This window comes from Scyliorhinus torazame, chromosome 3, assembly GCF_047496885.1.
Source record: "Scyliorhinus torazame isolate Kashiwa2021f chromosome 3, sScyTor2.1, whole genome shotgun sequence".
Taxonomy (NCBI): domain Eukaryota; kingdom Metazoa; phylum Chordata; class Chondrichthyes; order Carcharhiniformes; family Scyliorhinidae; genus Scyliorhinus; species Scyliorhinus torazame.
Genome location: NC_092709.1, coordinates 232,963,867 through 232,976,870, shown reverse-complemented (window position 1 = coordinate 232,976,870; position 13,004 = coordinate 232,963,867). Strand labels below are relative to the sequence as shown.

The 13,004-nt window shown below is 46.5% G+C and overlaps 1 long non-coding RNA gene across 1 annotated transcript in view; it reads right to left on the bottom strand.

The window, feature by feature from the left end:
• Positions 1-12,677, bottom strand: part of LOC140408988 (uncharacterized) — a 55,497-nt gene extending 42,820 nt beyond the window's left edge. The window contains exons 1-3 of the long non-coding RNA XR_011940254.1: positions 12,614-12,677; positions 7,931-8,102; positions 7,633-7,823 (exon numbers count right to left, since the gene is read on the bottom strand). This is a non-coding gene — a long non-coding RNA (uncharacterized lncRNA). The remainder of the gene's footprint in view (positions 1-7,632; positions 7,824-7,930; positions 8,103-12,613) is intronic.
• Between the last annotated feature and the right edge of the window lie 327 nt (positions 12,678-13,004).

Genomic DNA, 13,004 nt, shown 5'->3' with positions numbered 1-13,004 from the left:
CCGCCCCGGCGGGGGGTCGGAGAATCCCGCCCATGGCCTTTTCTGTGTCATCACTGCTTGATCTACTTCAATTGTTGCAGGCCATGGGACGTGGTAACTACAGCAACCATGACTGAGAACAAGTGGTCCAAGTAGAACCCTTGAAGTCAGAACTATGGACTTCTCCACATGCAGCAATGCTTCCTGTCAGAACCAGTGGAAATCAAAATGAAAGTAAGAGTTGATCACACAGTGCTGGTGACAATGATGGGCAGGGACATTCCTGCTGTTGGATGTACATTCAGCTGAGCAAGTTCCAACAAGAGTATTAGCTGGAGCAGTAGCGTTGTGAATGACAACACTGGCAACAAATCAGCACAACAGGCTGATTGACATCACGACCTGCCTATTCTGTATATTTCTGACACAGGCTCCCAATGGCCTCACTGACGTTTTCATCACAATAACATATTGTGGAGGTCCCATCCCAACGTGTCCATCAAGCAGCATCAGGCTTTGAGTCCAAATTATGAGGCAGAGCAGTAGCAGAGAAGGAAAGAAAAGGAAGTAAACCCTGCATTCCAAATCCAAATAATTCTTGGGACATCCTGCCCCAAGTGCCCAAACATCTGTGTGTCGAGAATCAGCGTGTTCGGGTCACATAAAGACCCATTGCAGAAACTCACGACCCTGAGTAGACAGTATCCTTGAATTAAGGGATAGAAGACAAAAATGATAAGGAACATAGCGGTCAATCTGCACACAAACAACAATGTGATAATGACCAAATAATCAGCTTTTAAGAATGTTGATTGAGGGATAAATATTGGTCAGGACACCAGGGAGAACTACCTTGCACTTCTTCAAGGTGGTATGATGGAATTGGCTGGACAGCTGGTTTGTGACGCAGAGCGAGGCCTGTAGCTGGGTGATTCATGAGGGCCCGCCTTCTCAACCTTGCTCCTCCCCTGAGGTGTGATGATCCTCAGGTTAAATCACCACCAGTCAGGGAAAAGCAGCCTATGGTCATCTGGGACTATGGTGACTGTTTTGTTATGTTTCCTTTGTAACATAAGCGGCTTCCTTGTGTTGCATTTGTCAAGGAAGGTCGAGACGTGTAAATAACTTCAACTCATTTATTTACACGATGTACACTTTTATAACTTGAGTTCAACACTACTGCTAATCCTATTGTAGCTACCTAAACTGACTAACCAGCTGCTGTCTTCCACGTGGTGGGTGTGATAATGAATCAACCCTGTGCCTCTCCTCACTGACTGTCTCCACTGGCCAAAAGGGCTGATCATGTGTGTGGTGTCCTTTATGTATGGGTTGGTGTAATGCCCCCCTGTGGTCGTGTCACCTCCTTGTGTATCGTGAATGTCCATTGGTCGCCTCCTATCTGACTTATCTATTGGTTGAGTGTGTGTGTTGTTTCTGGTGCTCCCTCTAGTGTCTGTCTAGCTTACATGTATTTACAGTGATGCTCATCACCACATCCTCCTTTTTTTATATGGTCATATTTTCTGTACACTTTAAGAAAAACTGATTAAACAATAAGTCCAAATCATTCATGTGAGTCCATAAACCATCAATCACCATGGTCAAATGTCTCTTTTGGTTATGAACGCCATCAACAGGAACCAAGAAGTGGTTGAATCACTGCGCTGTCCGACTTGGAGTCTTTTTTCTTTTTGTGTTTGTGGTGGTGCTGTCAGATGGCATCTTGTAGCTGATAGGTCGTTGACATTGAAGAGGTACCATCAACAGTATCATTCGAGGTCATGGATGTGCCAGATGTTGAAGTCGGATGAGACTGTGCATACTGGTTCTGGCCACATGCTGTGCTGGAAGGGTGATTCTGCTGAGAAGCGTTGAAGCATGTCGATTTGGAGACAGAATTGCTGCTCGCATCAATGTCTGGTGATGGTGTGAAACTAGAACCGTGCATCTGATAGGAATATGCTGTCTGGCCAGGCTGTGGTGCAGCAAATCCTGGGCAGTGACTAAGGCATCCAGTCTGTAGTGCAGATTGCACTGGCGGTAATCCTCCTTCGGTCTTGATTCCATTAGTGGGCAATCCGTAGTGCTGGTCTGTTTGAGAATATGCTGCATAGACTGCTGGCTGCTGCAGGCTTGAATCCTGGGTTTGTCCAGCATGAGCTGTCATTGGCCGCACTGTTGGTGTGGAACAAATATGTGGGCATAGCTGTGGTGAAAATTGGTGTATTCCTCTTGGACTGTAGCTGCTGCTTGTTATTGCTGACCCAGTGTGATTGTCACGTGAGCCATCTCCTGTCGTTGTGGCATCTGCTGTCACCCTGAGCGTGCCATCACTGAGGTTGCGACACTGCCTGTCTGGAGTAAAGTCTGGCTTATGTGAATCAGAGTCGGCGTTTGGTTGCTCCCCATCTAGAGTCTGGTCTTTTTTTTGTTGATGCTCCCCGTCCGGAGTCTTAGCAGGTTCACTGGAGTCAGCTGAGATTTCTTGAAGCTGCACGTCTGGAGTTGGAACATGCAGGAATGCATTGACTAGTGGAGAGGTTCGAGCAATTGAGGGTGGAAGTAGTGTGGTGACACCGGAGTCACCAGTGGTCTCACCGTGATCGTCGAGTGTCTCTGTACACACTACACACTAGCTGAGGTCTGTCACTTTGCACCTTTTGCATGGGAAGTGGGATGCTGTCGTCACTCGTTTCACATACCGTGGGTAGATCCTCAGTAGCTGCTTGCTGTTTACTAGGGTTGGGTAAATTGTCAGAGATTTCATCTGGTGGTGCAAACAATGTGGGTGGACTGTCATTGTCTTGCCGTTGTCCTTCATTTGGGCTGTTCTTCTTTGGAATTTTAAATCTTTCCCCAGACATTACAGAACCTTGTTCATTTCCCTCAATTTCTCCCATATGTAGGGCATTAGATCCAATGTTTCTTTCGTCATTGCACCAGTTTCCAAAGAACAGTCCATTTCAATTTTCTTCTCAGTTACTTCATATGCATCCTTTTCTAATGTACATGCCTTCATAGTCTCTGGCTCTGATTTTGCTGGGACTGGCACAGTCACAGTCTCTCTTTTACTGTTCTCAATTGCCCACATTCTACTCCCCAGACATAAATGCTTAATCTCTGGAGTTAATGTGGTACAATGGATAATCGGGTCGACCTTATCTGCATCTTCATCATCACTGGAAGGCACAATTGGTTCACTTGAAACTGCTGGGGGTTTTAAGTGCTTTATCTGGCTACTCGATGTCGGTGTCCTCAGGATTCTTGCTCCAATGTTCTGCTCATTTATCAGTGGAGTGTGCAGAGGTTCAATGCGATTAATATTCCCATCAGGGTTTGAAGAGTCATTACTGACTAACTGCTGGTCTCTGTAGTTGGGACTTAGCGGTTTTGTGTTGAAGGGAGACAGTTGTCCCTGCTGTAGATATGATTCAGGTTGTGTTATTTCCATTAAATGAGGATCAATGTCTTGTCCATTTTTTCGATCCGTACTAAAGCAATGGCAATTTTCAGTCTGCTCCTTGCAAGTTAGACATACAAGCAATTTCTTTAGCAAATCCTCAGCATCCTTCTGTGACTGTGCAGCATTATTAATATCTCTTCGGCTAGAATAATCCTGAAGGTCAGCGCATAATCTTTTTTTCTTCGGGCTTGGAAGAGGCAATTCCTTTGGCTTGTCTTCATTTGGGCTTGAACAGTCATCAGCGCTGTGCCCTTCATTGTAGCATGATAGACCGTCATGGTCGTCCTGCTGTGCATTGGAGCGTGGTAGACTGTTATAGCCTTCTTGCTGTTTACGTGAGCATGGCAGACTTGCATCGTCTGTCGCTAGTTGGTCAGAGGAGGTTGCTAGACCCTCATGGTCTTGTTGCTGCAAGGACTGCGCATCGGAGTCATGCGTTTCTGCAATTGTGGAGTCTGCCCACGAGCTTGCTGTGGAGTCTTGTGACACTGGAGTCACGTCTTGTTCATGGAAGGACTGCGGTGTGGAGTCTTGCATGTCTTCTTTCGTAGAGTTGGGAACCCTGAGCGGGGCGTGGACCACGCTCTGTGTGGCAGCAGGCCGCTCTCTGTGGGCTTGTACCGCTTTCTGTCTCTTAATTTCAGGCTGCAGCATCATCCTGCACTGATGGGTTGGGACGTCATATCTGCTGGGTTGAAGATCCTCAAATCCGAAAAATGAATCCGCATCTGCGTCGGATTCAATGTGGGGGTCGCCAATGTGCAACATGAAAGGTTCGTCCGTGTCGTAGTCGTCTAGGACCATGGAGCTGTCATTGGGCTCGCGAGGCCCAGTAAAAATGTAAAGGTCGGTATCGAAGTATTCGAGGTCGGAATCATCGGTTTGTGTGTAGGTAACTGCTTGTTGCAGGGTTCTTCAGAGGTTAAATTCATTTCCTGGTTCAATTTGAGGCATTGTGCTGTCATTCTAGGTGAAGGAAGGTTGTTTTACAGCTTTAAAAGATTTTTTCTTTGATTTGGGACGTTTCCCCTTTAAATTGGATTTGGGACATTTCCCCTTTAAATTGGTGCGGTCTGGGGCCTCAGACGTCATGACGCGCGTTACGTAGCACGTAGGAAGCGATTGCGCATGCGCAGATCGCTGTTCCTTTACCGATGGCCGTTTTCTTGATTGTGCATGCACGGCTTCTCTTGCATTCGCAAACGAATCTTCCGGTTCTGTGCACTTCTCGCGCAACTGCGCTAGTGTAGTCCCTTTAGCAAGATGGCCGCCGACCTCGCCCCAAATCGCTCTCTGGTCCGGGATTTCGGCCTCGAGGTGAGTACTGGCGCTTCTCTTACCTTTCCTTGCCGATTGGAGTGTGTTTTCCTCACAGTATTTGCCGAATTTGTCCAGGACTGCCTGGAAGTCGTACCTGTTTTGCCCCTTGGAGAACTTGAATTTTTAAAAGATTTCTTCTGCTCTTGCACCGGCGATGGTGAGGAGAAATTCTATTTTATCATCATCGGCCAGGTCTTTAAGTTCGGCTGCCACCAGGAAGAATTCAAACGTTTGCCGGAAACGCTGCCAGTTTTCGTGGAGATCGCCGTGGCTGCGGAACCAGGAGCTCGTACATCTTGCCTGGGTATTGCTGGTTGTCACTGTACACTGAGGTATGGCTATCTGGATTTAAGCAGTTCACTACTGGTACCATGTTTTGTTATGTTTCCTTTGTAACATAAGCGGCTTCCTTGTGTTGCATTTGTCAAGGAAGGTCGAGACGTATAAATAACTTCAACTCATTTATTTACACTATGTACACTTTTATAACTTGAGTTCAACACTACTGCTAATCCTATTGTAGCTACCTAAACTGACTAACCAGCTGCTGTCTTCCACGTGGTGGGTGTGATAATGAATCAACCCTGTGCCTCTCCTCACTGACTGTCTCCACTGGCCAAAAGGGCTGATCATGTGTGTGGTGTCCTTTATGTATGGGTTGGTGTAATGCCCCCCTGTGGTCGTGTCACCTCCTTGTGTATCATGAATGTCCATTGGTCACCTCCTATCTGACTTATCTATTGGTTGAGTGTGTGTGTGTGTTGTTTCTGGTGCTCCCTCTAGTGTCTGTCTAGCTTACATGTATTTACAGTGATGCACATCACCACAGTGACTTTACTTTTTATTTTTATCATGGAATCATTTGCGTCCACTTGAAAAAACAGATGCGGCCACAGTTTTATATCTTATCTGAAAGACATGTCCAACACCCTCAAGACTGTGCTGCAATGGCAGCCTCAATTACGTGCTCATGTCTATGGTGTGGGACTTGAAGCCACAATCTTCTGACTCAGACAAGAAAGTGACAAATCACAAATTTCTTTACCCGTCAGTCTGGCCTCAATAAAAGTCAAGATGGATTTGCAGGTACAGCATTAGTTGTTTTATTTGGCTTGCAAGCCTGATTCATTTCACAGAGGCACAGGACACAGGACTAGTCTCCTACACCCCGGGAAAGCTAATGAACAAAGAGACAAAGGGATTTCTGCAAATACATTCAAATGGTATCAAGTTTCACATACACGATTCCCATAGGTCATCCTATACCCCTCCTGACCTGGCCATGCATCCTGATTGGCTCCCCTCTCATCCCTTCCTCTGGCCCCCTTATTACCCAGCATCCTTTTCTCCTCCTTGCTGGACACACCTCCTCCTTGCTTTGCCATGCGGTCTGAAATCCTTTGTCTGTGAACTCACCAGAATGAGACTGGCCCATCTCTACATTACAGTAACTAATATCTCTAAAGTAACTATTTTATATCACATTCGTCAAAAGCTACCAACTGAACTACTACCATATTGGGCCATCAATTTTAAACAACAATCGGTTATGGAAGCTAGCTAGGGCAAGCTCACTTCCTTCAAGTGATCTTACACACATATATTTATGTATATAAGAAATCCAGTTTTACATGGAATGTTGTTTCAGAAATGCTTCTATCACATGTATTACCCATTCACAAGCTCAAAAGCTGGCTTTAGATTCTAATCTCCCAGGATATTTGACAAATGGTGGCAGCAGTACCCCAAGGAAAGAGGTAAGATGAATTTTCAGCACGCTACCTGCTTATTTATTATTAATGGAAGCGTTGAATAATGGGATGTGAACATTCTCAATAATTACTTTTTATCAGGTATTGAATACATGTACTTAAGCAAAGAGAATGCTAAATTTTAACGGTTCCAGTGCAGAGAATTGGATGTAATTGGGCCAGAGAATTGGAGTAATTGGGCAGCACGGTAGCATTGTGGATAGCACAATTGCTTCACAGCTCCAGGGTCCCAGGTTCGATTCCCGGCTTGGGTCACTGTCTGTGCGGAGTCTGCACATTCTCCCCGTGTGTGCGTGGGTTTCCTCCGGGTGCTCCGGTTTCCTCCCACAGTCCAAAGATGTGCGGGTTGGGTGGATTGGCCATGCTAAATTGCCCATAGTGTCCAAAATTGCCCTTAGTGTTGGGTGGAGTTACTGGGTTATGGGGATAGGGTGGAGGTGTGGACCTTGGGTAGGGTGCTCTTTCCAAGAGCCAGTGCAGACTCGATGGGCCGAATGGCCTCATTCTGCACTGTAAATTCTATGATTCTATGATTTGATCTGAATTAAATCAATCAGCCTTATTCCATCAGAGGTTAATTCGGAATGAAGGTTGAGGTTCATCATTTTTAATAATTCACTCTGAATTTCTGCTAAGCTCATAAAATAGGAGTTTTATGCAGCAAGAATTCTCAACGTAAACAAAAGTAATTCTCATGTTTACTTTTTACGTGTTTACGTGAGATAAAACATAAGTTACAGTCCTTTGTAAATGCTCAGTCTGGCAACAGCTGATGTTTTTGAGATTAGAAGGAGCATAAATGGACATAACTGACATCTATCATTATGGCAGAATGGTTACCTAAAATCTCTCCAATTAATTTTAGTTCGAGCCAGATTCAGAGTTGACAATTTTTCAGAAGGCTGATTTCAATTTTCCCCACATCCCTGCGTTAATTATGACTTCCTTAACAGAGTCGGTCAGCCTTAAAATGCCTGACAGATGCAGATTAATTTCAATGTCAACCTTGTTCTTATTTAATACTTCCTCAATGTTCTTATTTAATACTTCCTCAACAATAAAGAAGATTTGCATTTATTTGCGATGAAGAATTACATTTTATGATAGGTGAGCTTATTGCTTGATTGGCACGATGCGCCAATGAAAGATTTCTTTGGACAGATCTTGTTGAAATGCTGCTGAGAATTTCTGCTTCTGAGTTTACTGAGCTGCACGTCAAATGAAATCCCAGCCCACGTCTTCGGTCTGCTTCAATGGCTGCTACTTGAAGCTGTGCAGTCTAATATCTAGAAGTAAATGACATTAAGATTGCTGGAATGACTAAGATGAAGCTTTCAAAAACCTGCTTCCAGGCACAAAGATCTACAATGAAATCAGCAGGAATAGTGCCTACCTCATTGTGAGCTGTGTAATGCTCTTGAGAGCAGCCATGCTGCAAATCCACAGGCTTTAAGGACAAACTGTGATGCTGAGCTCCCCTGAGACCATGTTGTATTGATTGTCTTCGTGTGCTGTTGACTTAATGTCAATCTGGCTGCTTTCCAGAGATTACTTTGTTTAATTTCCTAAAGAAAACACAAAATAACCTTTTCTATCTGAATGATGGGTTCCTTTCGGCAGATACAGAACATAGTATCAATAAGAAAATAACTATCCTGAGGAAAGAGAAGCAGCATTTTGTTCACCGTAATGCAGTTTCATTCAATGTGTCTTTTCACTTTTTGGAAATAATAAAAAGGATTTAAAGGATCATGGGGTAGAATGACATCAATGGACATCAAAATCGAGAGAGATGTACAATGGCCTGCTGATTTGCCATAAGCCATGTTACATTACTGCACAACATCAATATCTACCTCATAGAGTCTTACAACGCCAAAGGAAGCCATTAACACTTGTGTTGGTTCTTGAAAACAGGTATCAATGGTTCAAACACTCTGCTCTTTGTACATTTTTAATTGTTCTTTTCCACTTTCCCTTTCAGAAACTTCCGTAGATTCTGCCGCCATATACTAATAATAACCCACAATGTTAAAACCGTCATTATTTCTGTAATCAAATGAGTTTGAAGTTTAGAGTGAAATTAATTGATAACTCTCAGGGCTGAATTTTAAACTGAGGGAGTGGATAGTGGTGGCAGAGGGATCACCACACCCTCTGGAGTAAATGTCAGTCTGACCCTGCTTGACTGGCTCTCCCTACTTGGATTAAGCTGGGTCTTCCGTGCGAAATGCTGCCAGGATCGGTGGCCACAACTGGGCCTGCATCCAGTCCCTAAAGGTGATTGTTGATGAATTCAGATGTGAAGATAAGTGGGGAGTTGTGGGGTGGAAGAGTTCTTGCTGGAGCCGGGCTGGTAGACCACAGAGAGAGTTGCTGGGGGGAGGGTGGTGGGGGTGTTAGTTGGAGTGCACAGGGCAGTATGGGGTAGCCCAGGGGCTGGGATATCTTGGGCAGTGAGGGGTAGCCTCCGATGGGCACACAGGGACCTTAAAGGAGGTATCACCCCTTGCCCGTCACTGGCCTGAGAAGTGAATGCCGCCAGGCTTCACACTTGGCGCGAGCCAAGTAAAATCCCAATAGTAGCAGGTGGAGTTAAAGGGAATGCGGGTCTGCCGAGGTCGGCATTGATCTTGCAGTGGGTGCAGGTGTGAGCCTGCGCGGAAGGAAGAAGTGCCCCCATGGCACAGGCCCGCCCGCAGATCAGTGGGCCCTGATCGCAGGCCAGGCCACCGTGGGGCCCCCCCTCCCCGAGGTGGGACCCCTGCACGCCCCCCCGAGGAGCGCCCCAGCCAACTTACCTGCCAGGTCCCGCCATGTGGGATCACGTCCAATTCACGCCGGTGGGACTGGCCAAAAACGGGCGGCCGCTCGGCCCATCGGGGCCCGGAGAATTGCCGGGGGGGGGGGGCGCTGCCAACGGCCCCCAACTGGCGTGGCGTGAAACCCGCCCCCACCCGAAAACCGGCGCCGGAGAATACGGCAGCCGGCAACGGGGCGGCGGGGCGGGATTCACGCTGCCCCCCGACGATTCTCCAACCCGGCGGGGGGTCGGAAAATCCCGCCCCAGAATCCTGAGCACAGTATACAAGAATAACAAAACTGTTCAAAACATGGGGAAGCTGCTAACTTTTCTCTCTCTTAACAGTTGTTTTTTAAATGTAAATAGAACCTGTTTGAAAAGTGACAGATATTGAGAGAAATCTCAGAATAAACATGAGTTACTGTTAAAACACACTGGGTCGGTTTGGCTCCTATTACTGTTTTCAGTTAACAGTCGGTATAGCTGGTGTTTTTGTTCATGGCTGGCCTGATGTTGTTATCCTTTGGGATGGTCTCCTGTCTCTTGCAGAGGCTCGGGATTAGTCGGCTGCTTAAATTGCTCTGGTGAAGCAGCTGCCGACAAATGTCCAGAATGTTGCAATTGTTCTTCACTAACACCTCCAGGAAGTTGCATTGTGGACATGGCATCGTCAACCTGTGTCAACTGATCTTCAGTCATTGGCATTGGCAGAATGCAGCAAGTGAGTGCAAGAGAACAAGGTTTTAATGTTTGCAAGCATAGTCAGCCTAAAAGTGCCAAGTGCTTGATCCTACTCAGCTTCTTCTGGTGGTCCTCACCACCATAGGTGTTAATGTCCAATGTTGCAATCCCCGTGGAGATTGATTACTTGTTTTTAAAAGAAAGGAATCCCCACAATGCCAACAAAAAAATAAACACCTGGACAAGATTTCTCTTTTTAAAACTGCACTGTATTAAATCAACTAAAATCAACATGGGTCAAACATTAATTAACAGGCAAAGATATTTCCAATGAAAAGTTAAGCTTCACTTTCAGTAGTCAATACGATAAAGATACAATAAAGAAAGGTCTCAGGTAATACTCACATCACTTCCCATACAAATGTGGCACCAAATGCAACATCTCACATTCTTTCCAACTGAGACACCATCATGTAGTATCTCCCACTTCCCATTCAATCATTCTGAATCATATACTTTTTTTTTTAATCAACATTTTATTGAGGTATTTTTTTGGCATTGTAACAGCAGCAACATAAACAATGTACATAAAAATATAAACTTAGTGCAAATACCACCTCCCTCCCCCACAAGTCCCACCATTACTTAACTCCCTAATCTACGCTAACCTAACCCCCTCCCCCTCCAACCCCCCCCCCCCCCCCCTCCCCCCCCCTCCTGCTGACGATTAATTCTCTGCAAAGAAGTCGAAGAATGGTTGCCACCTCCGGGCGAACCCTAACAATGACCCTCTCATGGCGAACTTCATTTTCTCCAGGCAGAGAAAGCCAGCCATGTCCGATAGCCAGGTCTCCGACTTCGGAGTCCCTCCATGCTAGTAATATCCACCTCCGGGCTACCAGGGAAGCAAAGGCCAGAACATCTGCCTCTTTCTCCTCCTAGATTCCCAGATCCTGCGACACCCCGAAAATCGCCACCTCTGGACTCAGCGCCACCCTTGTATTTAATACCTTGCACATGATGTCGGCAAACCCCTGCCAAAATCCCCTCAGCTTTGGACATGCCCAGAACATGTAGACATGGTTCGCTGGTCCCCGCCGCACATTTTGCGCACCTATCCTCCACCCCAAAGAATCTGCTCATCCGGGCCACTGTGAGCCCGTGCACGACCTTGAATTGAATCAGGCTGAGCCTGGCACACATCGTGGTCACAGTGACTCTACCCAACACGTCCGCCCAAAGGGCCTCCTCCATCTCTCCCCCAGCTCCTCCTCCCACTTTCGCTTCAGCTTCTCGGTCTGCATCTCCTCTGATCCCATAAGCTCCTTATAAATGTCAGAAATGCTCCCCTCACCTATTCATCCTCTAGAAACTATCCTGTCCTGAATCCCCCTTAGCGGCAGGAGTGGAAAGGTTGATACCTGTCTACGCAGAAAGTCCCGCACCTGCAGATATCAAAATTTGTTTCCCCACGCCAATGCAAACTTCTCCTCCAGTGCCCTCATACTCGGAAAGCTCCCCTCTATAAACAAGTCGCCCATCCTCTCAATCCCCGCTCTCCGCCAAATTCGGAACCCCCCGTCCATTCTCCCGGAGCAAACCGTGATTATCGCAGATTGGGGATCAGACCGATGCTCCCACTGCTCCCACATGTCTCCTCCATTGCCCCCAGACTCACAAGGCCGCCACCACCACGGGGCTGGTGGAGTACCGTGCCGGCGGGAACGGCAGAGGCGCAGTTACCAGCGCCCCCAGACTGGTGCCCATGCAAGAAGCCGCCTCTATATGCACCCATGGCGACCCCTCCCCCACCAGCCACTTCCTGATCATGGCTATGTTAGCCGTCCAGTAAGAATTGCTAAAGTTCGGCAGCGCCAGCCCACCCTCTCCCCGACTCCGCTCCAGCATTACCCTCCTCACTCGCAGGGACTTGCCCCCCCATACAAAGCCCGCTATAACTTTATTGACATTCTGAATTATATTCACCAACAGCTGTATTCCATCCAAAGCCCCCAAACTTGGTGACCACTGACAGGGTACATGTATACACACCCACTCTTGTTCAGGTCACATCAGTAGTGGTGGTATCGATATCCACAGTTCCTTTTTAACAAACAGACCTGGTTCACGGTCTGGTTCTCAGGTACAAGCACTTACACGTTGCCTTACCAAGAGCATTTGGAGTTAAATTTTCTTGTTATTTCCAGTCAGAAAACTATTCTGTTCGTAGAGAGCTCAATTTGCTCCCCTCCCCTGCGCTCTGAACTGTCTGTCACAAGACACCATTGCAATTAGACACTAAAGTAAAAGCAAAATACTGCATATCATGGTCGCTGCTCTCCCTCCTTATCGCAAATTCCCATGGTGACAAGAAGCTGCCGAGCTTCCCTCCCACCAACGTCCGATACTGTTTTACCGGCTGGCACCTCCCTGCCCATTCCAGAAAGCTGGTTAAAATCCCAGCGATGCTGAATCCCAGTGATGCAGGAATGCCTACCCTGAAGAAGTACTGCTCTTCAGATTCCAGCATCTGCAGTCATTTGCTTTTATACTGAATGTTAGCTGTTCAATTTACCATCAACCAAGACTCACCTTGTCCTCACCCAACATCCATTCATGTCCAGTCCCCAGTAGGAGTCACTGAACAGCAGATCCCTGCATCGAGATTAATGATACTGCTCTGGCTGAGATTAGCTAACACAGCACAGCTCTGGGATCAAATCTAGGGCATACTAGTTTAGCTATATACTTGCACATTCACCAGCTGAACTATCAGTGAGACACTGACTCTCAACATCTATATAGCGACCCAACAAGTAACAGTTACAAGCAAATCAGTGTAATATTTAACTGATCTCAAAACAGCCAATACAAAGCAACATTTTATGGGAAAGTTTGTACTATTTCTTTGAAAGTATGTTTCAAGCTTTTGTCATAAATAGCTGCTAGCACAAAAGTCAAACGGAACAAATTCAATAGCATC